The 27,108-nt window shown below is 41.3% G+C and overlaps 1 protein-coding gene and 1 pseudogene across 9 annotated transcripts in view; one reads left to right on the forward strand and one right to left on the reverse strand.

Moving 5' to 3' along the window:
• The window catches only part of DCUN1D3 (defective in cullin neddylation 1 domain containing 3), a 59,445-nt gene that overhangs the window by 5,114 nt on the left and 27,223 nt on the right, over positions 1-27,108 (forward strand). For 2 of the 9 annotated variants that reach the window (XM_025274569.3, XM_025274571.3), the window contains exons 2-4: positions 338-429; positions 1,846-1,921; positions 23,345-23,475. The exons of 3 other annotated variants lie outside the window; for them this stretch is intronic. The gene's annotated coding sequence lies outside the window, so the exon portion shown is untranslated. The remainder of the gene's footprint in view (positions 1-337; positions 430-1,845; positions 1,922-23,344; positions 23,476-27,108) is intronic. 4 more of the 9 variants (XM_025274575.3, XM_025274579.3, XM_025274572.3 and 1 more) reach the window with 3 other exon arrangements.
• LOC102404773 lies at positions 19,136-20,493 on the reverse strand (annotated as a pseudogene).

Raw genomic sequence — 27,108 nt, forward strand, 5'->3', positions numbered from 1 at the left:
CTAAATGAATTTAGATTCTCAGACCTGAACTGGCCTTTTAATCTAGAGTACCAGTGAGTTTGTTAAACTCCTGGGGCTTTTGGACAAACTCTTCTGAAAGAAGAGTTGATGCCACTTACTTTAGGAGTTGTGGGTGTGCATTGCATTAGATGACTTAAAATTAACCTGATTTTGCTACTGTTTTGTGCTGCAGTAAGAAGAGTTAATTGTACACTGGCTGCCAGTTGTTTTAAGGTGAAGATGTGGTAACTCTGAATGAAACAATGGTAATTACGTGGTGACTCCTGTTCCCCCAGCTCTTGATTACTTACAGTTACCTCTTTGTGTCTATTTACAGATGTTGATACCCGTGAACCAGGATCAATTCTCCCTAAATGTTGGAACAGTGTTCTGAAGCTCTCTGCACAATGGACCAGAGTGTTTCATTGAGTTAGTGTCTTTCAATTCAAATCTAGTTTTACCAGTTCTTATATCTGTTTTTCTTGGTCATGGAGGAACCTACTTATTTTGGGGGGAAAAGGCGATTACTATAGCACCTGTCTTATTCAATTAGTGAATGATTACAAGTAAGAACTTAGCATATTAATTATCTGAAGTGGCTCAAACTAATCCTTTGAAGTTGTGATATGTAGAAAGGGGAAAATGGGAGGGGAGAAATGCCAAATCCTCTTCTTTAAGATGAAACTGTTTAAATACCATACATCAGAATAGGGAAGCTCAGTAAAGGGATCTTGAGGTGGTGAATAGCCCTTGTATCAAAATAAATCATTATGGTCAGTGGGTGCCCTGACACCAACCTGATTATATGAAAAAAGTAGGCATCATATTGATGACTACTGGCTTCCTGAGGGCCTGTCCTTGTTCAGCAGTGTCCTTTGACCGAGGTGTGTTGTTGGGTTTTGGGCTGAACTGTATCATGCAAGCTTAGGTTGCATACTGCTGCAATGCATAATCCTTGTTCCTGTTCTCCCTGCTCTGCTGGAGGATTCAGCCTCAGGATCTGGGTACTGAAAATGATTCTGTCACCAAGGCCTGAAGATCCAGACCAGATATGATGACTGACCAAGGATCTTGGGTAGCATCACTGCATAGTGTAGGACTTGTCATTTTTGCCTTAATCTCTGCTGGTCAGTCTAGGATACAGTGCTTTGGAAAAACCTGCTCTCATTATTTTAAAAGTAGATCATTTCTACCATATCAAGATCACAGAGTTTGGTTATAGCTTTAGCTCTTTTTGGTTGATGAAGTATTTGGATTCTGCAATGTTTGCCTAAAAGTGAGTTGGTGTGTGACCTATAACTTTGACTCTGAATAAGACTCAAGTCATAGCATTTACTATATTGAATGCATTTAATTCTTTGTCCAGCTAAGAATAAGCAGGAAGAAGACCCTCAAATAATCTTAGAGTATCTGGCATGATAATTTTTCAAACGGGGCTACGTAGAGCCCTCTCAGGGGTCATTTCTGGAGTATATCTGTGGTAGACATGGAAAACCCCCTCATCTTGCTGTCTAGCTTCCATTTCACTGCTCCTGCTCCCCACCACCACACGCAAGTTTGACTCTGCTAAAGTTGCTGTTACATTGGGTTTCCCCATAAGATTTCAGTCGATCAGAATGTTTTGAGGCTGAAAACAGATAAAAAAGCAGAAGGTAAATGGGAATCTATAAAGGTTAGTAAACTTGCTTAAAGTTACAGAGAAGGTACTGGCAGGTATAGGACTTCTCTGCACTGATTTTGTTTTCTCATTTACACTGCCTTAAATATGTCCTTGTAGGCACTCAGTAGAGTTTGTTTGAGTTTAATTGAATCCTTGGTGTTTGGTCTCTTCTATATGCTGTCCAGAATGCCTATGCAAAATGCTGACCTGCATATTCCCATTTCCAGTGACCTGCCTTGGAATATGAACAGGAAAATCCAGGTATATCCATGGACAAACAGTTTTAGAATGGCTCTGTGAAAATATCTACAATTGCTTTGTTCTTAAAAAAAAAAAAAAAAAAATCCATGAAACAAATTTGTTTCCAATTAAACATTTACTTTATATCTACTTGATGACCACCTAGTGGCTGCCTTTAAACAGGAAGGGAAGGCAAGGAATACCACTCCAGTGAGGGTGCTGGGACTCTAGCAGCATGTGTTCAGGGTGGCAAGATTATAGACATGCTAGAAGTTCCAGATTCTCAGAGTGGTGACGTTTTCTTTATTCTAAGTGAGTACAGTTCAAAAGTAAGGAGTGATGTGTTCATTTTAAAGGATGTTTCTGTGATTCTTTTTCTCCTAGTAAATTAGTTTTTCTTTGAAATAACTAGTCACTTGTCCAGTTATTTACTCAAACTGTTGGTTACAGCTGATGTCAATGGTAGGAGAATTTTGCTTGGGGGTTTACTAATATTATATGCAAAAGAAAAGTCTAAAGACCTTTCCAGAGGCATTTAGATATGTGGGTTCAGTTGCTCGGGAGGAGAACATTTCGGGAAGCAGGCCTTTGGGAGTGCAGAGTAGTGGCAGTGATGATATTGTGGGCCATGTGCACAGGGTGAGGAGAAATTCCATTGGTTGTCCAGCTGGGAAAAGGTGGAAATTGCTAACAGTGGCACTTGATAGGAGAAGAGTGGATTAGAAGGAACAGGACCACAAGGTTGCCCAATGCTGGACAACACCATTTACAAGGAAGAGAACGGGGACCTTTGGAGTTGGGTAATCCAGTGCCCCTGACCAGGTCTCTGACGACGGTACTCTCTTCCCTAATTGAAAAGTGTGTTCCTGATGGGAAGGGATGAGTGCAGTGTCTGGTTTGACCAGATTGGTCTTCAAGATTGACTAGTTGGTCATGATTGACTGCTTAAGCCTAACTTCTTTGAGATCTCTCTTTTGACTTTTGTTTTTGACAAATAAGAAGTTGGCAAACAAGAGCAAACGTATTGTTCCTGGGTCCATTAGGGTTTGAGTTAAATACATAATACTGTGTGGTGGTGATTGTCATTTAACAATGTCTGTTATCCAAAGGGAACAGTTACATGTAAACTATTGAGGTAATTCATGATTTTCTCATAGGGACTAAATATGAGTTAAACTACAACTAAAATAATTAAAGAAAATATATTTTGACTTCATAGTTCTGTAACATTACATGGTCTCTTTAGCAGGTCACATTAGATCGTTAGTCTTTTAATAGAAATTTTATTCTACCAGGTACTTGTGAATCTGACATAAGGCCAGATTTTCTTCTAGTGCTGGAAATGGCAAGTACTGCTCTGAATTGGTGACAGCTACAGATTTAATGATTAGATCAAGGGAGGTGGTTCAATTAAATAACTATCAGTTAAGTTGGTTGTAATATGGATCTCTTATGCTGTCCCTTCAACAATTTTCTGACATCACTGAGAATCCAACAGTTCACTTCTGACACAAACTGCCTGGAGTTTGTGCAGATCCCACAGGTTAATGACTCAGTCTCAGGAGACTGCCCCACTTCAAGTGCCAGCCGCAAGTATCAGGTTGTCTCAAATTCCTCCTTGCACTTTTGCCTGGCAGACCTCAAATTTAGGGGTTCCCATGACCACCCTCCCCCACGATGGATAATTTGCTAGAACATATGACTCATTTAGCTGGTAAAACGTGATATTTATGAATTCAGTTTCATTATAAAGGCTACAACTCAGAAACAGCCAAATGGAAGACCTGAATAGGGCAAGATTTGAATTAGGGGCACAGAGCTTCCATGTCCCCTGTGGGCATGCCAGCCTCCCAGCACATCAGTGTATTCACCAATCCTGAAGCTCCCCTCTGTGCTAAGTTGCTTCAGTCATGTCTGACTCTTTGCAACCCTATGGACTAGCCTGTCAGGGTCCTCTGTCCATGGGATTCTCTAGGCAAGACTACTGGAGTGGGTTGCCGTGCCCTTCTCCAGGGAATCTTCCCAACCCATGGATCAAACCTGCATCCCTTACGTCTATCTGTATTGGCTAGCAGGTCGTGCCACCTGGGAAGCCATAAACTCCCCTCAGTTCAGTTCATTCACTCAGTCATGTCCTACTCTTTGCAACACAATGGACTGTAGCACACCAGGCTTCCCTGTCCATCAGCAACTCCTGGAGCTTGCTCAAACTCATGTCCATCATGCTGGTGATGCCATCTAACCGTCTCATTCTCTGTCATCCCCTTCTCCTCCTGCCTTCAATCTTTCCCAGCATCACAGTCTTTTCCAGTGAGTCAGACCTTCGCATCAGGTAGCCAAAGTATTGGAGCTTCAGCTTCAGCATCCATCCTTTCAATGAATATTTAGGACTGATTTCCTTTAGGATTGACTGGTTTGATCTCCTTGCAGTCCAATGGACTGTCAAGAGTCTTCTCCAACACCACAGTTCAAAAGCACCAATTCTTTGGCGCTTAGCTTTCTTTATGGTCCAACTCTCACATCCATATATGACTACTGGAAAAACCATAGCTTTGACTATACGGAAGCTCCCCTAGCCTTGTTTCAGTTTCAGTTGCGGTTCCTTTATGTAGGCATAATTTATTAAAGCACTGACCTTTGTTGATGAAACTTCAGCCACCCTTCCCTTCCTTAAGGGCTAAAGGTGGGACTGAAAGTTCTAGTCATATGCCTGGGCTTTCTGACAAAGGTAGCCTCTCTTCAAACTATCAAAAAGAAACTCAGGTGTGGTCCAAACCCTGCTCCTTAATGAATAACAAGAAGTCTATCTGTAAAGGAATTCCAGGGGTTTTAGGACCTCTGGTAGTAACTGGGGACAAAGACCAAATATATTTTTTATTATACCACATTAATACTCCAGTTGTATCCCAAAAGTAGGAATAAGGTTGTGAGTGTGCTCAATCGCTCAGTCCTGTCCAACTCTTTGCAACTCTTTGTGATCTTGTGGACTATAACCCAGTCTCCTCTCTCCATGGAGTTCTCCAGCCAAGAATATTGGAGTGGGTTGCTACTTCCTCCTTGAGGGGATCTTCGCCACCCAGGGATTGAATCCCATCTCCTTGCATCGGCAGGCAAATTCTTTACCACTAAGCCACCAGGAATAAGATTACTGAAAGTTGATTTTGGTGATAAGTAACAATATGCATTTAGTTTTAATTTGATGGCTTCTCTTTTTTTGGTCAAGAGAGTGCAAATTGCATAGTTTCAGATTACAAGGAGCAAACTCTTCCCTCAATCAGTATGAAATGGCACTCAGAATGTGTTATATATATATTTTAATTTAATACATGCATTTCCTAATGCAATAAAGTAGCTCACTTTTAGGAAATTAGATACACAGAAATCATGCTTCCTTTCACTGTGAATTTAAAGTTTCAAGTGAACATAGTGCACAGGTAAGAGCATCTGTGTAGTCTGGGTTTGCATCTGAACTTTACCATGTACTTGTCACTTGACCTTGGATGAGCCACTTAGCATCTCTAAGCCTTGTTTCCTTCATGTATTAAGTGAAAATAATCACAGTAAATTGTTGTGAGGAGTCAATAAGACATTTGCAGGACACAGCACAATGCCTGGCATATAGATAAACATTTAATAATGTTAGTTATTATTAACTGCCTGCATGTACAGTGAAACATGGATTGGCTGCTCCCAACAGGCCAGGAACTATACCATTTTGCCTTCTCTTATATGGGAAGTATGGGACAGTGTATAAAACATTGCTGGGCACATAGTAGACACAAGTTATCTATCTATGAAAATAAAACCTGGTCTGGGTATCTGGGAAATACTGGAGTAACTCTGTAATGGAAACTTCCAGCCTGTTTCCAAAGCTAGCCTAAAACCCAGAGATGGAAAATCTTCCTCCTGAAACCATATAGAGCATGCATGAATCTAGCAATGGGGACAGGAGATCAGTGGCTAGGATATTGTTGGATCCAAAAGTGGGAAACTGATCCAGGAGACATTTTTATCATTGGCAGCACGCCTTGAGATTCAATGAGGTTGGGAAAACCACATGAGAGTTCGGGAAGGAAGCAACAGATTTATTTCAGCCCATCCAGACACTCTTTGAAAGTCCACTGGCAAATACCATGTTTTGTGTATTGCTTCTCAGAGAAAATGAAAAACCTGGATCTGCTGTCAAAGGGCTTAGCAACTCCTTGAAGTTCACTTCTTGGGGAAGTCCCCAAGGACTAATTCTCCCTGCATCTTACCCATCTGTAGATTCTACTTTAGTAGACCACCACTGGACTCAGTTCTAGTCTAGAGTCTGCCACCAGTTCTGTGTGTCTTTGGGCAAGTTACACCCCCTCTAGGAGCCTGTTTCCTTACCTGCAATGAAGGATTTGGTACTAAATCACTGTTCCCCAAAGTGTGGCTTTGGTTACATTGTTAGTGTAGGTGCTGCTGAAATGAGTGTACAAAGGGGTGTTTTTTTATACTATTGACGGTACATGAGATGATTTTTGCCTGATGAATACTTTTTATCCTATATTTTTTTAACATGTATTAATGAAAGCATAACTAGCATATTAGACTTATGACTTCATGGATAATGTTACTTTCAGTTCAGTCGCTCAGTCGTGTCCAACTGTTTGTAACCCCATGAATCGCAGCACGCCAGGCCTCCCTGTCCATTACCAACTCCCAGAGTTCACTCAGACTCATGTCCATCAAGTCAGTAGGGTGATATTAAAGTGGATTTTTTTTTATCCTTTCAAGAAAAACCTTAGAGGAACGATGGTTGGGATGGTAAATGGATGTAGAATATCATAAAGGTTGTGTAGGAATAGCTGATGTGTTTATAAGTTCTAAGACTAAGTAATTCTAGTGCAGTGCCATACTTTCTTTATGAAAGCCTTTGTGGTGATGGACTCAATAGACAGGTCTAAATTTGAGTGGCTTTAAAAAACTTGCTTAACTTAAGCAAATTGACAAATTTATTTTTATGCATTCATGGTGAAAATGCCCATAAGTTGGCATTGTGTAGAATTTAAATTAGCATAGACTTTAGAAGTGGTGGCTTTTTTTAAATAACAAAGAATGAATAATGTTGCTTCCTCTCAGTTTTAGCAGATTCCTCAAAACCTGGATTGATCTTTAGTTCTTTTCACTCCTTGTTGTTGGAACTCCCTAAGACAGGAGTTAGGGGTTCCCATTTGTTCTGTTGGGGAGGAAGAAAAAGCCACCCCCATCTCTTGAATGCATGCATGCCTATGCCTGCTTTCTCTGTTCTGGAGATGCTGAGGCTGCCCCATCCTAATGATCTCTACCTTACTTCTTCTTGGTAGCCACTTTAAAGGTGCAGTGTGATGTGTACCCTAAAATGAACATAAATTCTGAGGCAAGGTTTTTTAAAATTTCATATCACTTTTTGTTGTATTGGTTTTCACATAGTGGGAATCTTGAGAAGTAAAACGAGCAGTGGTAGAAATGAAATAAACTTGTGGGAGGTACTTTCTTTTTAAGCAAAACCCAGAAAAAATAGTGCAATCTTGATTGTGTAGTAAGAGCCAAGAAATCTGCTTTCAGATGTAGTCTATGATTTAGAGTTTTTTTTTTTAAGTATTAATTATTTGTGTTACTTTGACATTTTCTGTGTATCTTAACACTGTCATCATTCATTATCTACATTTAGTTGTTAACCTCTCTTCTGTAAATGATATTGTTCTATTTCGTTCTCAACGTAAAGGGCCATTCATTTGATATAGCATCTTGTAATAAATTGTTTCATGTTTCAAACTGTAGTTTTTAAAAGTTGCTATAAAGATGGTTTCAAGTCTTTTATTTTTCTGAGCCATGTGTTATCTATTCAGTTCAGTTCAGTCGCTCAGTTATGTCTGACTCTGCAACCCCATGGACTGCAGCATGCTAGGCTTCCCTGTCGATCACCAGCTCCTGGAGCTTGCTCAGACTCTGTGCATCGAGTTGGTGATGCCATCCAACCATCTCATCCTCTGTCATCCCCTTCTCCTCCGGCCTTCAATCTTTCCCAGCATCAGGGTCTTTTCCAGTGAGTCAGATCTTCACATCAGGTGGCCAAAGCTTTAGCATCACTCCTTCCAATGAATATTCAGGGCTGATCTCCTTTAGGATTGACTAGTTTGATCTCCTTGCAATCCAAGGGACTCTCAAGAGTCTTCTCCAGCACCACAGTTAAAAAGCATCAGTTGTTCGGCACACAGCATTCTTTATGGGCCAACTATCACATCCAGACATGACTACTGTAAAAACCACAGCTGTGGCTAGATGGACCTTTGTCAGCAAAGTAATGTCTCTGCTTTTTAATGTGCTCTCTCGGTTGGTCATAGCTTTTCTTCCAAGGAGCAAGCGTCTTTTAATATCATGGCTGCAGTTACCACCTACAGTGATTTTGGAACCCAAGAAACTAAAGTCTGTCACTGTTTCCATTGTTTGCCCATCTGTTTGCCATGAAGTGATAGGACCTGATGCCATGATCATAATTTTTGGAATGTTGAGTTTAAACCAACTTTTTCACTATCCTCTTTCACTTTCATCAAGAGGATCTTCAGTTCCTCTACACTTTCTGCCATAACGGTGCTTGTCTGAGGTTATTGATATTTTTCCTAGCAATCTTGATTCCAGCTTGTGCTGCATCCAGCCCAGCGTTACTCATGATGTACTCTATAGATTAAATAAGCAGAGTGACAATATACAGCCTTGAGGTACTCCTTTCCCGATTTGGAACCAGTCTGTTGTTCCATGTCCAGTTCTAACTGTTGCTTCCTGACCTGCATACAGATTTCTCAGGAGGCAGGTAAGGTGGTCTGGTAGTCCCATCTCTTGGAGAATTTTCCACAGTTTGTTGTGATCCACATAGTCAAAGGCTTTGGTATAGTCAGTGAAGCAGTGGTAGATGTTTTTCTGGAACTCTCATGCTTTTTCTGTGATCCAATGGATGTTGGCAATTTGATCTCTGGTTCCTCTGCCTTTTCTAAATCTAGCTTGTACATCTGGAGGTTCTCAGTTCATGTACTGTTGAAGCCTGGCTTGGAGAATTTTGAGCATTACTTTACTAGCATGTGAGATGAGTGCAATTGTGCGGTAGATTGAACATTCTTTGGCATTACCTTTCTTTGGGGTTGGAATGAAAACTGACCTTTTCCAGTCCTGTGGCCACTGCTGAGTTTTCCACATTTGCTGGCCTATTGAATGCAGCACTTTAACAGCATCATCTTTTAGGATCTTTTAGTTATCTAGTCAAGATTAGGTTAAAATAGAACAAAATGGTGACAGTGCTATAACTTAAGATTCTTTTCTTCCTTCATTTTTTCTCTGTCATTGGTTTAATACAAAGTTTTCACATGATTGCATAATGAGCAACTCTCAGATGTTCCCCAATCGAGGTGGCATCTAATGTTCCAAGCCACAGGCTCTCAAACTTTGTAAATTTTGGTTTTGTCATCCATACTATCTTGTCTCCCGAGAAGAAGTAGTAAATTGTATTACTTAGCATATTGGAAAAATCTGTATTCAAGACTGTATTTTGCAGGATTAAAAAAATCTCTTTTCTTACTAAAATCTTTTTCATGACTTGCACAATACTCATCCTTTGCACACATTTACAAGACCCACCTTACTCAGGGTAGGTGTCAGGTTTTTGACAGTCTGTTTCCCTTAGGGCTTCCCTGATGGCTCAGAGGCAAAGAATCCACCTGCAATGCAGGAGGTGTAGAATCTATCCCTGGGTTGGGAAGATCCTCTGGAGAAGGAAATGGCAGCTCACTACAGTATCTTGCTCCTTTCCTGTCTCCTGAGAAACCTGTATGAAGCAACAGTTAGAACTGAACATGAAACAACTGACTGTTTCCAAATTTGGAAAGGAGTGTGACAAGGCTGTTTAACTTATATGTAAAGTACATCATGTGAAATGCCATGCTGCATGAAGCACAAACTGGAATTAAGATTGCTGGGAGAAATATCAATCACTTGAGATATGCAGATGATACCACTCTAATGGCAGAAATTAAAGAGCCTCTTGGGCTTCCCTTGTGGCTCAGCTGGTAAAGAATTCGCCTGCAATGCAGGAGACCTGGGTTTGATCCCTGGGTTGGGAAAATCCCCTGGAGAAGGGAAAGGCTACCCACTCCAGTATTCTTACCTGGAGAATACCATGAACTGTATAGTCTGTGGGGTCACAAAGAGTCGGATATGACTGAGCAACTTTCACAAAGAGCCTATTGATGAAGGTGAAAAAGGAGAGTCAAAAAGCTGACTTAAAACTCACCATTCAGAAAACTAAGATCATGATATCTGGTTCCATCGCTTCGTAGCAAATAGAAGGGGAAAAAGTAGAAGCATTGGCAAATTTTCTTTTCTTGGGCTCCAAAATCACTGTGGACGGTGACTGCAGCCATGAAATTAAAAGACGCTTGCTCCTTGGAAGAAAAGCTGTGACAAACCTAGATAGTGTATTAAAAAGCAGAGACATTACTTTGCTGACAAAGGTCCGTATAGTCAGATTTATGATTTTTCCAGTAGTCATGTATGTATGTGACAGTTGAATCATAAAGAAGACTTGAGCACTGAAGAATTGATTCTTTGGAATTGTGCTGGAGAGAAGGTTCCTAAGAGTCCCTTGGACTGGAAGGAGATGAAGCCAGTCAATTGTAAAGGAAATTAACCCTGAGTATTCTTTGCAAGGAATGATGCTGAAGCTGAAGCTCCAGTACTTTTTGGCCATCTGATGCAGAGAGCTGACTTGTTGGAAAAGAGCCTGATGCTGGAAAAGATTGAAGACAGAGGAGAAAGGGGTGGTAGAGGGATGAGATGGTTGGATGGCATCACCAACTCAATGAACGTGAATTTGAGCAAACCCTGGGAGATGGTGAACTCCTGGCATGCCACTGTCCATGGGGTCACAAAGAGTCAGTCACGACTTAGCAACTGAATAACAACTATTTCCCTAGGTGCAAAGGCTAGTCATTATTTACAGACAGTTGCTGATGAGTCCGGAGAAGGCAATGGCACCCCACTCCAGTACTCTTGCCTGGAAAATCCCATGGACAGAGGAGCCTGGTGGGCTGCAATCCATGGGGTCGCTAAGAGTTGGACATGACTGAGCGACTTCACTTTCACTTTTCACTTTCATGCATTGGAGAAGGAAATGGCAACCCACTCCAGTGTTCTTGCCTAGAGAATCCCAGGGACGGGGAAGCCTGGTGGGCTGCCGTCTCTGGGGTCACACACAGTCGGACATGACTGAAGCGATTTAGCAGCAGCAGCAGCAGCTGATGAGTCTGGAGAAATTCTGAAAGGGGATATGTAAGGATTGTGACTTTTATCCTTGGTCTATAGACTAGAATTTGCAAACCTAGAGTGAAGTTGTTTAACACCTTCTCTTCTTGGGAAATTGCTATTGGATCAGTCGGTCTTGGTTCAGATCTCTTGTGGGCAGCTGAGTAGTTGGGCTTTTAAAAATGAAAAGTGAAAGTGAAGTCGCTCAGTCTTGTCCGACTCTTGGTGACCCCATGGACTGCAGCCTACCAGGCTCCTCCGTCCATGGGATTTTCCAGGCGAGAGTGCTGGAGTGGATTGCCATTTCCTTCTCCGGGGGATCTTCCGACCCAGGAATTGAACCCGGGTCTCCCACGTTGCCCACAGACGCTTTACTGTCTGAGCCACCAGGGAAGCTCAGGCACATAAAAAAATGCTTATTTCCCAATCATACAAATAGTTATCTCCATGATAGTATAACCTCCATCTATGGAGTGTAAGTACTCAGGACCACACATTTAAAAAGATAAATTTAATACTGAGTCAGAATGAAAGATGTGCAAACGTAGTGGTAGAGTTCAAAACCTTTTCAGGCCATTCTTACATGTTTCCAGTGCCACTTTGGTTTTCTCTTGGTAGACTAACCTTTTATTCATTCGGAGCCTTTTCACTTCTAAAATAAAGCCTTTTAGGATGCTGAAACTTGAACTTTCATGGTAAGTTAAAGTAAAAAAAAAGGTGTACTCAGAGACTTTCTAACTCTTGACTTTAAACCGTCCTTTTAGAGAACCAGAATTGCTTAATTTATTAGAGCATTTGCTTTTCTAAGTTTCCAGCTCACAACCATCCCATGGCCTAGCAGAAAGAGATAATAAAAAGTTAAGCAACAGGTAAAAATCTTTTACAGTTGCCTTTTCCCCAGTTGGAAGCAGAGTTTTTCTTTCCCTCTGGGCAGTTTGGCCTCTAAGCTCCTCCTTTTTCTGATTTGAAACTTTACTATTTGCGTACAGTGTTTAAATTGATTCACTCACCAAGTTCTGAATGTCTCCAGCATTAGTACCTTTGACTCAGGCAACTTAAGCAAAAGATTATAATAGTGGTTTAACAGGACAAAACCTTTAAAAACATACTTGAAGGTTGTTTTTACTCAGGATTTCCAAACAGATACAAACTGTTTTCAAAGAAAAGCCAGTCTATGTGGTTTTCAACTTAGACATACATGAGCAGGGAAGCAGCTTTCCCAGATGGAATGTGGGTCTTTCATAGAGAACTTGTGAAGCTGAAAACGAGTCTTGTTAAGTCTTGGCCTCCAGACTTGATTCTTTCACCGTTATATTCAAAGTGAAGTATGTGTAATCTGAATTTTTCTTAAGGATCAACTCTAGGATGGGGTGCATAGTGCTTCATGGAAAATAAATGTGTTTATATGCTGCCAGATTTTCATTCTAGTAAATTTGAGTGTCTTTTGTGGACCTTGTTTTTAAAAGCTTTATGGTAAGAAAACGGATATAAAAACAAGTGAAGGTGTAAAGAGACAGAGAGGCTCTAGGTCACCTTGAAGGAGTCAGGAGAGGATTCCTATAAGAAGTAAAATCTGAGCTGGGATTGAAATACCAAGACTAGAGAAGGAGGAGGCATTCCAAACACAACTAACAGTATGTGTAAAACTACAGTGGGTTGAGAGGCCATGGCATCTTGGGAAGCGGCAGACGTTTCAGTATGCCCGAGGGACCTGGAGTGAGAACAGGAGAATGGCAGTAATTGAGGCCAAAGTAAAAAAAAAACCTTGTATACCTTATTAAAGTTGTATTTGTAGGTGAAGGGGAGCTATTAAATAATTTTGAGTAGAGGCATGGCATATTCACATGGGCTATGTGTGTGTTAAAAAGATCACTCCAGTGGCAGTTTGGAAGAGAGATTGAAGGGAGCAATCCCAGAAGCAGGTACTGAGAGAATACTGCAGTAAAGATGGCAGAGGCCTGAACTGTAAAATTACTGAGGGAGTGGTAGATATTCAGGAGTTAGAGCTTAACAAAGTTTGGCATAATCTGTTGAAAAGTTCATTGCTTGCATATCCCACGTGGGTTTTAGGCTAAAAGGTGCTCAGCTCCAGAAGTTGCTCAGAGACCCAAGCTGATGTGGGTTCCAACATCATGTGTTGTACCATCTGTATTGTCTTGGTCACCATGGCAAGGGAAGAGATGGCTGAGATGTCTTGTGTCACCTTTAGGCTTGGGCTTAGAAATGTAAGTATCACATCTGCCTACAGCTCATTGTGTCATTTCTACCTATACCTGTTTGGCCAGAAATGGACACATTTCCTCATCTAACTGAAGAGGCTGGGAAACTGGGGGAACTGGTGAAATGTTGGATGAGCTTCTCTGTGCTACAGTGTAGGGTCTTAAGTAAGGTGCTTTATTTCTGAGTGTATTCCCTTATTTGTAAAATAGGAACATCAAGAGTACCAGCCTCACTCCCAGAGACTCTTTTAGAGGATCCCCAAGACACTTTTCATAGGATCTGAAAAACCAGATTCTCTTAGTAATACTAACAACATTTGTCCTTTATACTTTCATTCTCTCATGAGTTTTATAGAGTCTACATGGTCTGTTATATCACAAAAGATTGATTGAGAAGCACATACGGGAAATTAGCTGTCTTCTGAGCCAGACCTTAGAGACATTTGCGAAAATGTAAAACAATGTTGCTGTTCTTGTTAAGTTTTTGGAAATACAGTTCTTTTTCATAAAATTGTCATTTATGTTAACATATAATGATTTATTATTGATATTTATTTTTTAGAAGCTATTAGGAGAAGGCAATGGCACCCCACTCCAGTACTCTTGCCTGGAAAATCCCATGGACAGAGGAGCCTGGTGGGCTGCAGTCCGTGGGGTCGCTAAGAGTTGGACACAACTGAGCAACTTCACTTTCACTTTTCGCTTTCCTGCATTGGAGAAGGAAATGGCAACCCACTCCAGTGTTCTTGCCTGGAGAATCCCAGGGATGGCGGAGCCTGGTGGGCTGCCATCTATGGGGTCGCACAGAGTCGGACACGACTGAAACGACTTAGCAGCAGCAGCATTATTTTCTTAGACTCCCCCTTTCCCTAATTCTTCAATATTTTTGTTCTTTGTACTATACATACTTTGATAACCTTGCTTAAAATGCATACATATATGATAACACATGTGTTTTTATTTTTATTTTTAAAATTTTTATCTTATATTAACAGTGTTATGTTAGTTTCAGATATATAGCAAAGTGATTATCCAAACACAGGTATCTATTCTTTTTCAAATTCTTTTCCCATTTAGTTATTACAGAGTATTGAGCAGAATTCTCTGGGGGTGCTTGTTGTAGGTCCTTGTTGGTTATCTATTTTAAATATAGCAGTGATGTTTTAAATGAATTAATACAATATTTTTAAATTTTTCAGTTAAAAAAAGTACCAGCCTCATAGCGCAGCTTTAGGGATTAACTGCTGTCACAACTCTAAAATGCCTAGCATTGTGTCTGGCACAATAAAGATATTGGAGGGAATCTTTAAGTTTGATCTTGAATTTTTCTTATTATGTGCTGTAGGTGGGTGTCCTGTCATGTCCGACTCTTTTGCCACCCCATGGACTGTAGCCTGCCAGGCCCCTCTGTCCATGGGATTTCCCAGGCAATAATACTGGAGTGGAGTGCCATTTCCTTCTCCAGGGGATTATCCCAACACAGGAGTCAAACCTGAGTCTCCTGAATCTCCTGCATTGGCAGAGGGATTCTTTACCACTGAGCCACCTGTGATTATTTACTTAGTGGATTATAACCAACAATTAAAAACCAAGTTAAAAAAAGAAGCAGCGTAAATTAGAGTTCATCATCGAAGTGAGAGTAAATATTGCTTCATAAGTTGTATGTGTGTGTATGTATATATATGCATTTGGTCAGGATATAACTTGTTTCTCACAGATTGTTGAAGTTCAAGTTGGAAAGACACTGATTTAGTTCAAGCTCTCATTTTACAGTGACTGAAAGACTTAAATATACTAAACAAAAAAATGACTGTATTCTACTGTACTTTTTTGAAAGAGGCAGTTTAAACTGCATTAATGTGTTTACTTGTTTTTGGTTGCCCTGGGTCTTCGTTGCTGTGCACAGGCTTTCTCTAGTTGTGGCGAGTGGGGGCTGCTCTCTTGCGGCGCGCTGGCTTCTCATTGCAGTGGCTTCTCTTGTGAAGCTCCTAGGTGCCTGGGCTATAGTAACTGCAGCACACGAACTCAATAGCTGTGGCTCACGGGCCTTAAAGAGTGTGGGCGCCAGTTGTTGTGTACAGGCTTTAGTTGCTCCACAGCATGTGGAATCTACCAATATCAAGGATCAAACGCGTGTCCCCTGCATTGGCAGGCAGGTGTCCATCCACTGTACCGCCAGGGAAGTCCATATTTTTAACAAGTAGGCTTGAAAAACATTATCCTTAACTTTGAGAAAGAGTAGAACATGGATTTGAATTTAGAAAGTGTTTGTTAGATACCAGTTAGCCCTTTTCATTTTACCATATACACTTCCTTCCTTCTTGGAACTTTAATCTAAGATGTAGTCATAAAACAGTAACATCTTTTCTGTACTTGTCATTTTTTGCCAGCTCCTGAGAGCCATGAATATATATGTTCCATAGGGGTAAAATGCATAATGCATTCAAGCCTTGAATGCATAGTAGAAATAATTATTTATTATAATAGGGGGTCATCATAGACAATAAAAAATATTCAGTCAGAAGAACTTACTGAGGAAGGAGTTAATGAAATACTTTCTTTTTCTGTTTTTTCTCTTTTTGACCTGTAAGAAACAAGTACGAAACCTGTATTTAACAAAGTATTTAAGTGACTTCTCTTACAATGAGTAGTGATGTCAGCAAACTGATGTGCAGTGAGCAACCTGCTGTGTCTTTTTCAGAGCAGTGGTGGATAATAATGCTTCCATTTTGATTAGCCCATGCTGAGTGAATAGGAGTTAATCCTGGCTGCCTGGCAGAAGTAGATTTGTTATATAATTTATGGTACCCAGAAGCCCTTTGAGGAGGTCTTTATCATCTTATTATCCAGACAGTATCCATCTAGGCCTGAAGATTAATTTTTGTTGTTCTCATCTAGTTCCACCAGACTGATTTAACAGCAACTTGCTGTTAATGCTGGCACTTGGTTTTTGCTTTTGACACAAAGGTGTGCTAATTAAGAATGGCTGTTAGGAATCCTGTAATGTTTCAATTAGTGATTTATTGTCGTTTAGAGGGTTTTGTACCCGCCCCGTTAAACTGATTTTTCTGAAAAATGAGTCAATTCAGGGTTTCAAACATTTCTTCTTCAACTAGCCACCAAAAAAGGTTTATTAATGACTCTGTCTTGTAAATTGCTGCTGCAGTTCATTTGTGTCGGTCCCGTCACTGCTGAAACAAACGCAGGAGGAGTGTCTGTTTAGTTTTCCTTCGTCTGGCACATGGACTTCTTAACTCTATTACTGGCAGATGCCTGCTGTTAAACAACCTGTACTATTTTTTATGACTTGCTGAGAAGTCATGTGGTACTGTGATCCCTGTCTCCAACTACCAGCCTTTAAACTTATAATTTACAATGTATTGTGTTAAAACAGACTTCTAATTCTGGATATTTTTCTTTTCAGTTTTAAACCTAAAGGTGGAAGTTCTATTTTTAGAAAATACTCTGCTAGAAAAAGTCACTGGTGTCGCTACCCCAAATACTAGGCCTAAGGATGGGAAGAGCAAGAGCTGACTGTTTCACATGGCTAAGCAGAATGTGTGGGCTGGTCTGCCAGCCAGCAGAGGTGGAAGCTGCCGTTTGCTTTGTTGGCAAGTACATCTGGCTGTGAAGGCCCTGGTTAGGACTTTAGGTTTTGGCCTTTTCTTGGCAGTTATATGAAACATAGTCTGTTGTCTCCAGTGGTTCTAAAGAGATGCAGGGCCTTGATGGTCCACATCCCTTATCCTCTTTGCAGGAAATGTGCTTCATCCCTCAGAATTAAAAGCCAATCTGTCATCAGGCAAATTTTTAAAAATACTACAGTGGAAAAAAATATCTTAAGTAGTGTAAAACTTAAAGTGAGTTCTTCATGTTCACTATATAGCATGTAAACAAGCTGCTGGCTTTTGCCCTTACATCTCTAGACACCTTAAAAGTCATTCCTTTGTTGTGATAGAGAAGAAGCAGTTTGGACCAGCACCAGAAGGTTTTTCATTGCTTGGAGAGCCCTTGGAGCTTCGTACAGTGCTGCATGGCTATGGCTTGAATAAACTGTCTGGACTTTCACGCTTGCTTGAAGGACAGGCAGGACTGATTTCCATTATTATGTGGATTTTTTCCAGGGGACTAAGTTGCAGGTCAAAAAGAGGTACTACAGGGTGAACATCTCCCAATTTTAGCTTCAAATTTTGCTGTGTTTGAGGTGAAAATTAACTTGTAGAATAAGGAGAGATGGGACTATATACTGCTGACTGAGAAGCTGTGTTTGTATCACATTATCTGGTTAACTGATGAGGTAGGGAATAATTTGGAACAATGAGACAATTTCCTGTTTTCTCTTTGAGGGTAGTGGGGTGTTGAGAGGCAAGGTGTCCAGGAATTGGATCTTAGGAACCAGCTCTTGAGTGGTGAAATTAAGGCCTACTGTACATCCTTAGGGCTTAGGTTCCTTGACTGTTGAGTATTTGATAACAATATAGAATTGGTACAAATAGCTATCATCTATTGAGAACTAACTGTGCTAGGGACAGTGCTAAGCATGCCGTACTCATCATTTATTTAATCGTGAGTTAATACATTTAAGTGCATAGACTAGTACCTTGTACAGAGTACTCAGTAAATATCAGAGAGTATTATTCAATAGATATTATCAAAACATTTACTTACATGATAAAGCTTAGGTGCCCAGGACAAAATGCTGAATAAAATAATTTCCACTCTTCTGGAAATTGCTTTCTAGTAGGGGGAGTGGACAATAAATAAGTTAACAAGAATTTCAGAGAGTGGTATGTGCTAAAGAAATAAAATGGTGTGCTGGATCAGAGGGCGATGGTACTTTAGATTGGTTGGACAAGGAATACATCTCAGCATTTGAACTGAAATCCTCTGATATGAAGGAGCCATTTATTCTTCACAGTGACCCTTTGTCCCAATTTTCAGGTGAGAAAACAGAGATGCAGGGTGACTAAGTATGTGTGGAAAGTGAATAGAGCTGGGCTGTACAGACCCTATCATTCTGCATCCAAAGCATAGCATGTCCTTCCCAGAAGGGCAGCTGTAGGAGTTGAACTATATGCAGTTGGTTTTGAGTAAAAGAAATGGAGGTGGTTGCAGTGCAGGTAAAACCCTCAGGCAATTCAGAAAAGTTGTAATTTCATGGACCCCCCAATCCTGGGTTGCAAAATTTGAGTATGAGTGTGTGTATGTATGTACATTTTATTCTGGAATCCAAAGCTATCTTCAACTTTTCAAAGGTGATGACAAAAACAGCCTGTGCACCACTGCTTTCTTTTAGGATGTTTTCCATTATTGTTTTGGAAAGTAAGGCCTATTTCCTAGGGCAGAGTTGTTGTTGTTGTTTTCCACTTTGGTGATTTATTATTTACAAATCTCTGCTTCTATACAGGATAACAAGGGCACTATTTTTTTTAAAAAACGAGATAAAATGGCATCGCTGATGTGGCTAGTGGGCCCAGGCCCCACTGCTCAGTCCTGGGAAGGAGTGCCTGGTCTGGAGCCTTCTGGCCAGCAACCTGCCACTGGGCCAGGGGCTGATGCAGCCCCCTACCCTCCCACCCCATCCATCTGGTGTTGCAGCTGGCCTGGCAGAGTGGGGGCAGAGCTGACAGAAGTCTTGCTGCTGCAGGTAGACGCCAGTCCCCCATGTGTCCTCAGTGAGCGTCAATCCCGGAGGGCCCGGGCATGGCCACCGTGCTCAAAGGACCTGCTTTGTGCTGGAGGCGGAGATGTCCAGGAGCTGCCCGGCCACATAGGGGTTTAGCTCGTCCTTGTCTTGGCAGAGCATCCACACGAACAGCATTTGCAGTACCGTCTCCAGGTCGCCCTCGACCACCTTGCCTTTGGAGTTCTTGATCAGCATCACCATCTGGGCCTGGAAGGGGATGATCAGCACAGGCCCTTGCTCCATCATCGTGCCCATGGCCATATCGATGTTGTCAATGTCCACGATACAGGAGTGCAACTGGAGGGCCAAACCCTTGGCCTGCTGGATCAGGTTGGCCAGTTGGCTGTAGATAGCTTCATAGCACCAGTCTTCGAGAATGTCAAGCTCCTGGGAAATCATGAATCCAGAACGTTGGGGATGATGTTGTTCTCGCACTGCTACAGGAAGCAGTGCTTATTGATGGTGAGGTCTACACGCAGGATCTCTGAGCACCTCTGACATCTCCATCTTCGAGAACAGGCCTCCCAGCAAGCCTGTGATCTTGTCTTTCAGTACGCCAGATGCCCGGATGAAGGCGGCGTCGCTCTCGTCATATTTCATTTTCATCTTGAAGAACCGATTAAACACCACATTGTTGTCCCTGAAGTCCTCCTACTGCTGGTAACACTTGGAGTCCTTGTGTAGCACGACCCCCAGTGCCTCCTCGTTGCCCTCAAACATTTTCTCTTCCTTGAATTTCTCTCCGTCGAACTCCTTCCTTTTCCAGGGCCGCTCAGGCCACCAGTAGGGCCCGGTCTGTCCCAGGATGCTCTCGTCGATCTTCTTGACAGACTCCACGCCCTGGGAGAGGGCTTTGAAGGCAGTTGTCCAGCCGAGCTTCTCCCCACCTTTGGATACCAATTTGGCAGACTGCTTGGCGGTCTTGGCTGCTGTTTCCACTCTCTTCTTGATATTTCTGCCAAGGTCACTTTTACTGACTTCGTCAAGACTCTCCTTGACAATGCCCATGATCTCCCCCTAGCTTCTTCCTGATCACCTCGCTCCTCCTCTGGGTTTTCAGTTCAGTGGTTTTTATTTCCTCCTGGCTTCCTGGAACACATCTGACTCTTCCAGGTTCTTGGCCTTGTTTCGGAACTTTTTTATACTTTCTTTCATTTCTTTGTTTTTGGCTAATTCCTCTTTGATTTTATTGAGCAAACCAGAGAGAAACCCTTTTCTGTTTCCAGAGGAATAGGATTTGGACAGGGTTAGCTCTCCCCTCGGCTGGGCAGCTGGTAGGTACCATGGGGTAGTGCCCCTAGATTGTGGCTGGACAGGAGATGGACTCTGCTGCCAAAATATCTCTGTGGGCAGCAGCACCAGCCTGCCCACAGCACTGCCGCTGCCATGGTGGAGGATCCTGTGTGCTAGGGCAGAGTTTTAATAGAAAGCATTGCAAATGACCATTCAGTTCAGTTGCTCAGTCTATTCAACTCTTTGTGGCCCCATAGTCTACAGCATGCCACACTTGCCTGTCCTTCACTATCTCACGGAACTTGCTCCAACTCATGTCCATTGAGTTGGTATTGCCACCCAACCATCTCCTCCTCTGTCATCCCCTTCTCCTCCTGCCTTCAGTCTTTCCCAACATCAGGGTCTTTTCTAGTGAGTCAGCTCTTCTCATCTGGTGGCCAAAGTATTGGAGTTTCAGCTTCAGCATTACTCCTTCCAACAAATATTCAGGACTGATTTCCTTTAGAACTGACTGGTTTGATCTCCTTGTAGTCCAAGGGACTCTCAAGAAGCTCCATCACTACAGTTCAAAAGCATTAATTCTTTGGCACTCAGCCTTTTATCCAACTCTCACATCCGTACATGGCAACTGGAAAAACCACAGCTTTGACTAGACAGACCTTTGTCAGCAAAGTAATGTCTGTGGTTTTTAGTATGCTGTCTAGGTTTGTCATAGCTTTTCTTCCAAGGAGCAAGTGTCTTTTAATTTCATGGCTGCAGTCACCTTTCTCAGTGATTTTGGAGCCCAAGAAAATAAAGTCTGTCACTGTTTTTGTTGTTTCCCTATCTATTTGCCATGAAGTGATGGGGCCAGATGCCAGATCTTAGTTTTCTGAATTTTGGGTTTTAAGCTAGCTTTTTCACTCTCCTCTTTCACTTTCATCAGAGGCTCTTCAGTTTGTCTTGGCTTTCTGCCATAAGGGTAGTGTCATCTACATATCTGAGGTTATTGATATTTCTCCTGGCAATCTTGATTCCAGCTTGTGCTTCATCCAGCACAAGTACATCTCATGATGTACTCTGCATATATGTTAAATAAGCCTGGTGACAATATACAACTTTGATGTACTCCTTTCCCAATTTGGAACCAGTCCATTCTTGGACTGCATACAGGTTTCTCAGGAAGTAGGTAAGGTGGTCTGTTATTCCCATCTCTTGAAGAATTTTCCATAGTTTGTTGTGATCCATAGTCAAGGACTTCAGCATAGTCAGTGAAGCAGAATTAGATGTTTTTTCTGGAATTCTCTTGCTTTTTCTATGATTCAACAGATTTTGAAAATTTGATCTCTGGGTCCTCTGCCTTTTCTAAATCCAACTTGTACATCTGGAAATTCTTGGTTCATGTACTGCTGAAGCCTCACTTGGAGAATTTTGAGCATTACCTTACTAGCATATGGAATGAATGCAATCATGCAGTAGTGTGAACATTCTTTGGCATTGTACTTCTTTGGAATTGGAATGAATACTGACCTTTTACAGTCCTGTAGTCACAATTGAGTTTCCCAAATTTGCTTGCATATTGAGTGCAGCACTTCCACAGCATCATCTTTTAGGATTTGAAATAGCTCAACTGGAATTCCATCACCTCCACTCGCTTTGTTCATAGTGATGCTTTCTAAGGCCCCCTTGACTTAGCACTCCAGGATGTCTGGCTCTAGGTTAGTGATCACATTAGCATGGTTATCTGAGTCATTAAGATCTTTTTTGTACAGTTCTTCTGTGTATTCTTGCCACTGCTTCTTAATATCTTCTGCTTCTGTTAGGGCCATACCATTTCTGTCCTTTATTGTGCCCATTTTTGCATGAAATGTTCCCTTGGTATCTCTGATTTTCTTGAAGAGATCTCTAGTCTTTCCCATCCTGTTGCTTTCCTCTATTTCTTTGCATTGTTCACTTAGGAAGCCTTTCTTCTCTCCTTGCTATTCTTAGGAACTCTGCATTCAAATGGATATATCTTTCCTTTTCTCCTTTGCCTTTCACTTCTCTTCTTTTCTCAGCTATTTGTAAGGCCTCCTCAGACAACCATTTTGCCTTTTTGCATTTCTTCTAGGGGATGGTCTTGATCACTGCCTCCTGTACAGTGTCACAAACCTCTCTGTCCATAGTTCTACGGGCAGTATGTCTATCAGATCTAATCCCTTGAATCTATTTGTCACTTCCACTGTATAATCATAAGGGATTTGATTTAGGTCATACCCGAATGGTCTAGTGGTTTTCCCTACTTTGTTCAAGTCTGAATTTGGCAGTAAGGAGTTCTTGATCTGAGCCACAGTCAGCTCCCGGTCTTGTTTTTGCTGAGTGTATAGAGCGTCTCCATCTTCGGCTGCAAAGAATATAATCAATCTGATTTCAATATTGACCATCTGGTGATGTCCATGTGTAAAATTGTCTCTTGTGTTGTTGGAAGAGGGTGTTTGCCATGACTGGTGCCTTCTCTAGCAAAACTCTGTTAGCGTTTGCCCTGCTTCATTTTGTACTCCAAGAACAAACGTGCCTGTTACTCCAGGGATCTCTTGACTTCCTACTTTTGCATTCCAGTCCCCTATATTTTTAATTTAATTATCTGCTTATCTTTACCCTCATTAATGTACCCTTTGGTCTCATGCCATATGAGTGCACATTTGTGAAATAAGTAACTTGACCAAAAAAAAAAGGAAAAAAAGGTCCAAACATTGGGGCCTCAGGTTTCAACCTACAGGGAATATATTTCCAATAAAGACACACTAACGTGAGCATTTCCTATCACTGTCTTCAAAACCTGAATACTTTCTAAATAGACTTTTTAGTACTTGACACCAAAGAGAAATTGTTTCCGTAATAGTAATTGAAACCGAGAGTAGCAAAGTTCTGGTCAGGTCTGGTCTTTCAGTTTCATAGGATGTGGTTTAGATCCAGTAGCCTATGTTAGTCAGAAGATTGATCATGTTACTGCATAGGGAAAGACTTACAGGAGTTTTTACTTTGCAGTCATTCACGTGGTGTCTGAGTGCTGGGAGGAAGTTCTTCCTTGGAAACGTGAAGATGACAGAAGCATACACAGTAGGATAAAGCAGCTCAAAGTGCTCTGTGGTACTTTTGCTTGAAGGAGGCTTAAGATGGTAAGAATTGCAAGAAAGATTCTTTTTCTCTTAGTCATATCATCTTTCAAATAGCATCCTCATGGTCCACCCAGTTGTCATGAGATTTTACAATTTGCTCAAGTTTGGGATCATTGGTCCTAGTGTTCAGCTAAGAAGTCTCTTGATATATTTGGTTGAAACTGTGGCCTGCTAAGTTGGTCTCTGACCATGGTATCAGATCTTCTGTTTCTTTGCTCTGTAAATAGATCTGAGTGACATAGTTGTGTCTTGGTCGGGACTGTTTCAGTTGTGACAGGAAAACTGGCATCTGGCTTATGCTAAAGGAGAATTAACTGGCTCATACAACTGTGAGGTTCAGGCTTTGATCTGACTTTAGGTACAGTTGGATTCTGGGTTCAAATAATGCCTTTAAAAAACTGATTTTGTCTCTTGGCACTGGTTTTATTCTTGTGTCTTACACGCATTTAAATTGAGACCCATCTGATAAGAAGAGACAGTTTAACCCTCACAGTGACCCTTGGATAGGCATTATTATTTTCTTCGGTGCTCTTTCTTCCTGATAAGAAGACCAAAGCAGCTCCAACCTTCCTTGCTTTTAGTGCTAAGATTCATTTTGTCTGACTTAGGTCTCCTGCATATTCCTGACCCAGTTGTTGAAAGCCAAGGGCATAGGGAGACTTTGGTGGGCTTGAGTCACATAGTTCATTATGTGAACTTACCCAACATGAATGACTAAGAGTGAGGGAGTTGGATCTTTCTAGTGAAGAAAATGAGTGGCCAACTGATGAAGAACCTGGATGCTGGGGGAGCAGATGAGTCTCTGCTGCAAGCCTTTGATCCAGTCTGAAGCTAAAAGGCCATATATTAAGTCTGTGGTCTGAATCCAGACTATTAACCATTTTAAGTACACCATAGTTCCATTTGAATGAAATTCTTGCTCCCTGGGCATGTGATTCACTCAGGTTCAACTCCATGGGTTGAACCTGAATATATAGGTCAGACCCTTCTACCCCCAATGCTAAACTTATGATAGTTCCATTCAGTTCAGTTCAGTCGCTCAGTTGTGTCTGACTCTTTGACATGCTGTGAATTGCAGCACGCCAGGCCTCCCTGTCCATCACCAACTCCCAGAGTCCACCCCAAACCCATGTCCATCAAGTTGGTGATGCCATCCAGCCATCTCATCCTCTGTCGTCCCCTTCTCCTCCTGCCCCCAATCCTTCCCAGCATTAGGGTCTTTTCCAGTGAGTCAACTCTTCGCATGAGGTGGCCAAAGTTTTGGAGTTTCAACTTATGATAAGGGGACTATTATTCATTAGACCTATTATTATCATTAGACTGTTATTCATTAGATGGTCTTTATCTTTTTTGTGTGTGTATGGGACATGGGGAAAGGTTCATTTTCTTTTGAAAGAATAAATCTGGAATTTAGATATTATTGAAACATGATTAATCACTTTCTGTCCCCTGCTCTGCACCCCACCCCCATCATTTAACAGTACTGTCTTGAAATCCTTGGAGCTAAAATTGTTGGATTTGTCAGTCTTTCGATGCAATTTATAATGAAACAAATGGTCTCTCCTGTTTTCCATCCTCCTCTGGCAGTTGGATATTTTCCCTAAAATATAATGTCTAAAAGTACTTTTGGTAAGGAGTTGGGTTTTGTTTTTTTTTAAGAAATTGAATTAGTTGACATATTACCAGGTGATGTTGGGAGAAATACACACTCCCAGTCCAGTCCCATTATGTAAGCTGACACTACTTTTTTTGAATTCAGATTGATTTTATGTGGTGACTCAGCTGATAAAGAACCTTTCTGCAGTACCAGAGAACCAGGTTCAATCCCTGGGTCAGGAAGATCCCCTGGAGAAGGGCATGGCAACCCACTCCAGTATTCTTGCCTGGAGAACTCCGTGGACAGAGGCACTTGGGCTGCAGTCCATGGGGTTGCAAAGAGGCGGACACTGAGTGACTAATACTTTCACTTTTCATACACAGACACATACACTTATAATATGTTTTTGCATAGTCTTTGATCTGTTGTTCCACTTCTGGGAGTTTATTCTCAGGAGCTGAATTTTAGCTGCATATTCCGTTTATTATCCCAATATTGTTTATAATAGTGAACTGTTGGAAGCAAACTAAATGTCCCACCATTAGAGTTTAAACTGTCAAATTGTCAATGAAAGACCTATCTGGCAATTAAATATGTTTTAACAGAGAGTCAACCTTTCTGCAACCCTTCTGTAGTGTAGCACCAAATTTTTGTTTGACAGATTGAAGTCGTAGGCAATAAATAGTTTATGGGTTATGTGAAATAGCTGGTGTGTCAGTGGTAATACTGCCACAGTCTTGGTAGTACGGCCATTGATTTTCAGCTCTTTTAAAGCATTTGATGAGGGAAGATTTATATGAAAAAGTGTTTTCAAAACAGTTTGCAAAATAGAATGTACATTATGACTCAGTTTTGTTTAAAAGTTGGATATGTGTACTATGAACATGCATGTATTTATTTATGTGTGCCACCTATATGCTTATATAGACCACTGAAAGGATATATTCCAAAATACTAATTTAGGTGAAGGGATTGTGTCGGTAAGTTGTGTTCAACTCTTTTGGGACCCCCATGAACTGTAGCCTCCCAGGCTTCTCTGTCCATGGGATTTCCCAGGCAAGAATACTGGAGTGGGTTGCCATTTCTTTTTCCAGGAGATCTTCCCAAGATGGGTCGAACCAGAATCTCTTACATTAGCAGGAGGATTCTTTACCACTGAGCCACCTGGGAAGTGGCAGATGGTGGGGTACTAGGGGACTTTTTCTCTTTATGGTACTCCATATTTTCTAAACTTTACAGAATAACTGTGTAATGGTTTTGAATTTTGCAGTGGGAAATAAAGCCTTAGTGGTCTTACTTCTCTGACCAGCTTACTGATGTAATTGAAAAAGATATTCTTTTATTATACAGATCTTTTTTCTGTCCCTCTTCCTTTTCTTATCTACTAAGCTTTAGCAATCAGCTTCCATCATGGATCTCTGGAAAAAAATGATAAATGTGGCCTTAATGAATTTGGATTTTTTTTTTTTTTTAAGAATTAGCAAACATTTATATGTTAGCAAACCTCACATTTGTTACCATGTGATGAACATGAGAGCTGTTTAGAAGAAATGTGGCTCTAGAAACTACATCTGTACATTTGTGGTCATTCAGGTGCCCCTCTGAGAAGACAGTTGCATGCAGTCATTTATCATCTTTATATTGGATTCCTTTCTCATCTTTTGACTCGTTTCATAGTTTCCTTTCTTGCCTTTCTTAGATACAAAGACCATATCTCAACTCCAGTTAACTATTTTTCGTCAGTAACTACTGAATTCTACAGGTGACTGAAAAGTGAACAGTTGATGTGGTGATTGGGTGTTTGAGGAATGATTGTCTAGTAAATGTAAATTATCTGGTAGATGTCTGGGATAGCTCGTACCATATGCTGATTGGAAGCAGGCAGTTGGTGCCTAACCAGTGGTTTTACTTTCAGTTTGACCTAATGAGGCCTGTATTCTGAGGATGAGCTGCAAGCTAAAACCAGAGTTAAAAAGTATATTTCACCCTGCTTATTAACTTATATGCAGAGTACATCATGTGAAATGCAGGGCTGG

The sequence above is a fragment of the Bubalus bubalis genome, chromosome 24, assembly GCF_019923935.1.
Source record: "Bubalus bubalis isolate 160015118507 breed Murrah chromosome 24, NDDB_SH_1, whole genome shotgun sequence".
NCBI lineage: Eukaryota > Metazoa > Chordata > Mammalia > Artiodactyla > Bovidae > Bubalus > Bubalus bubalis.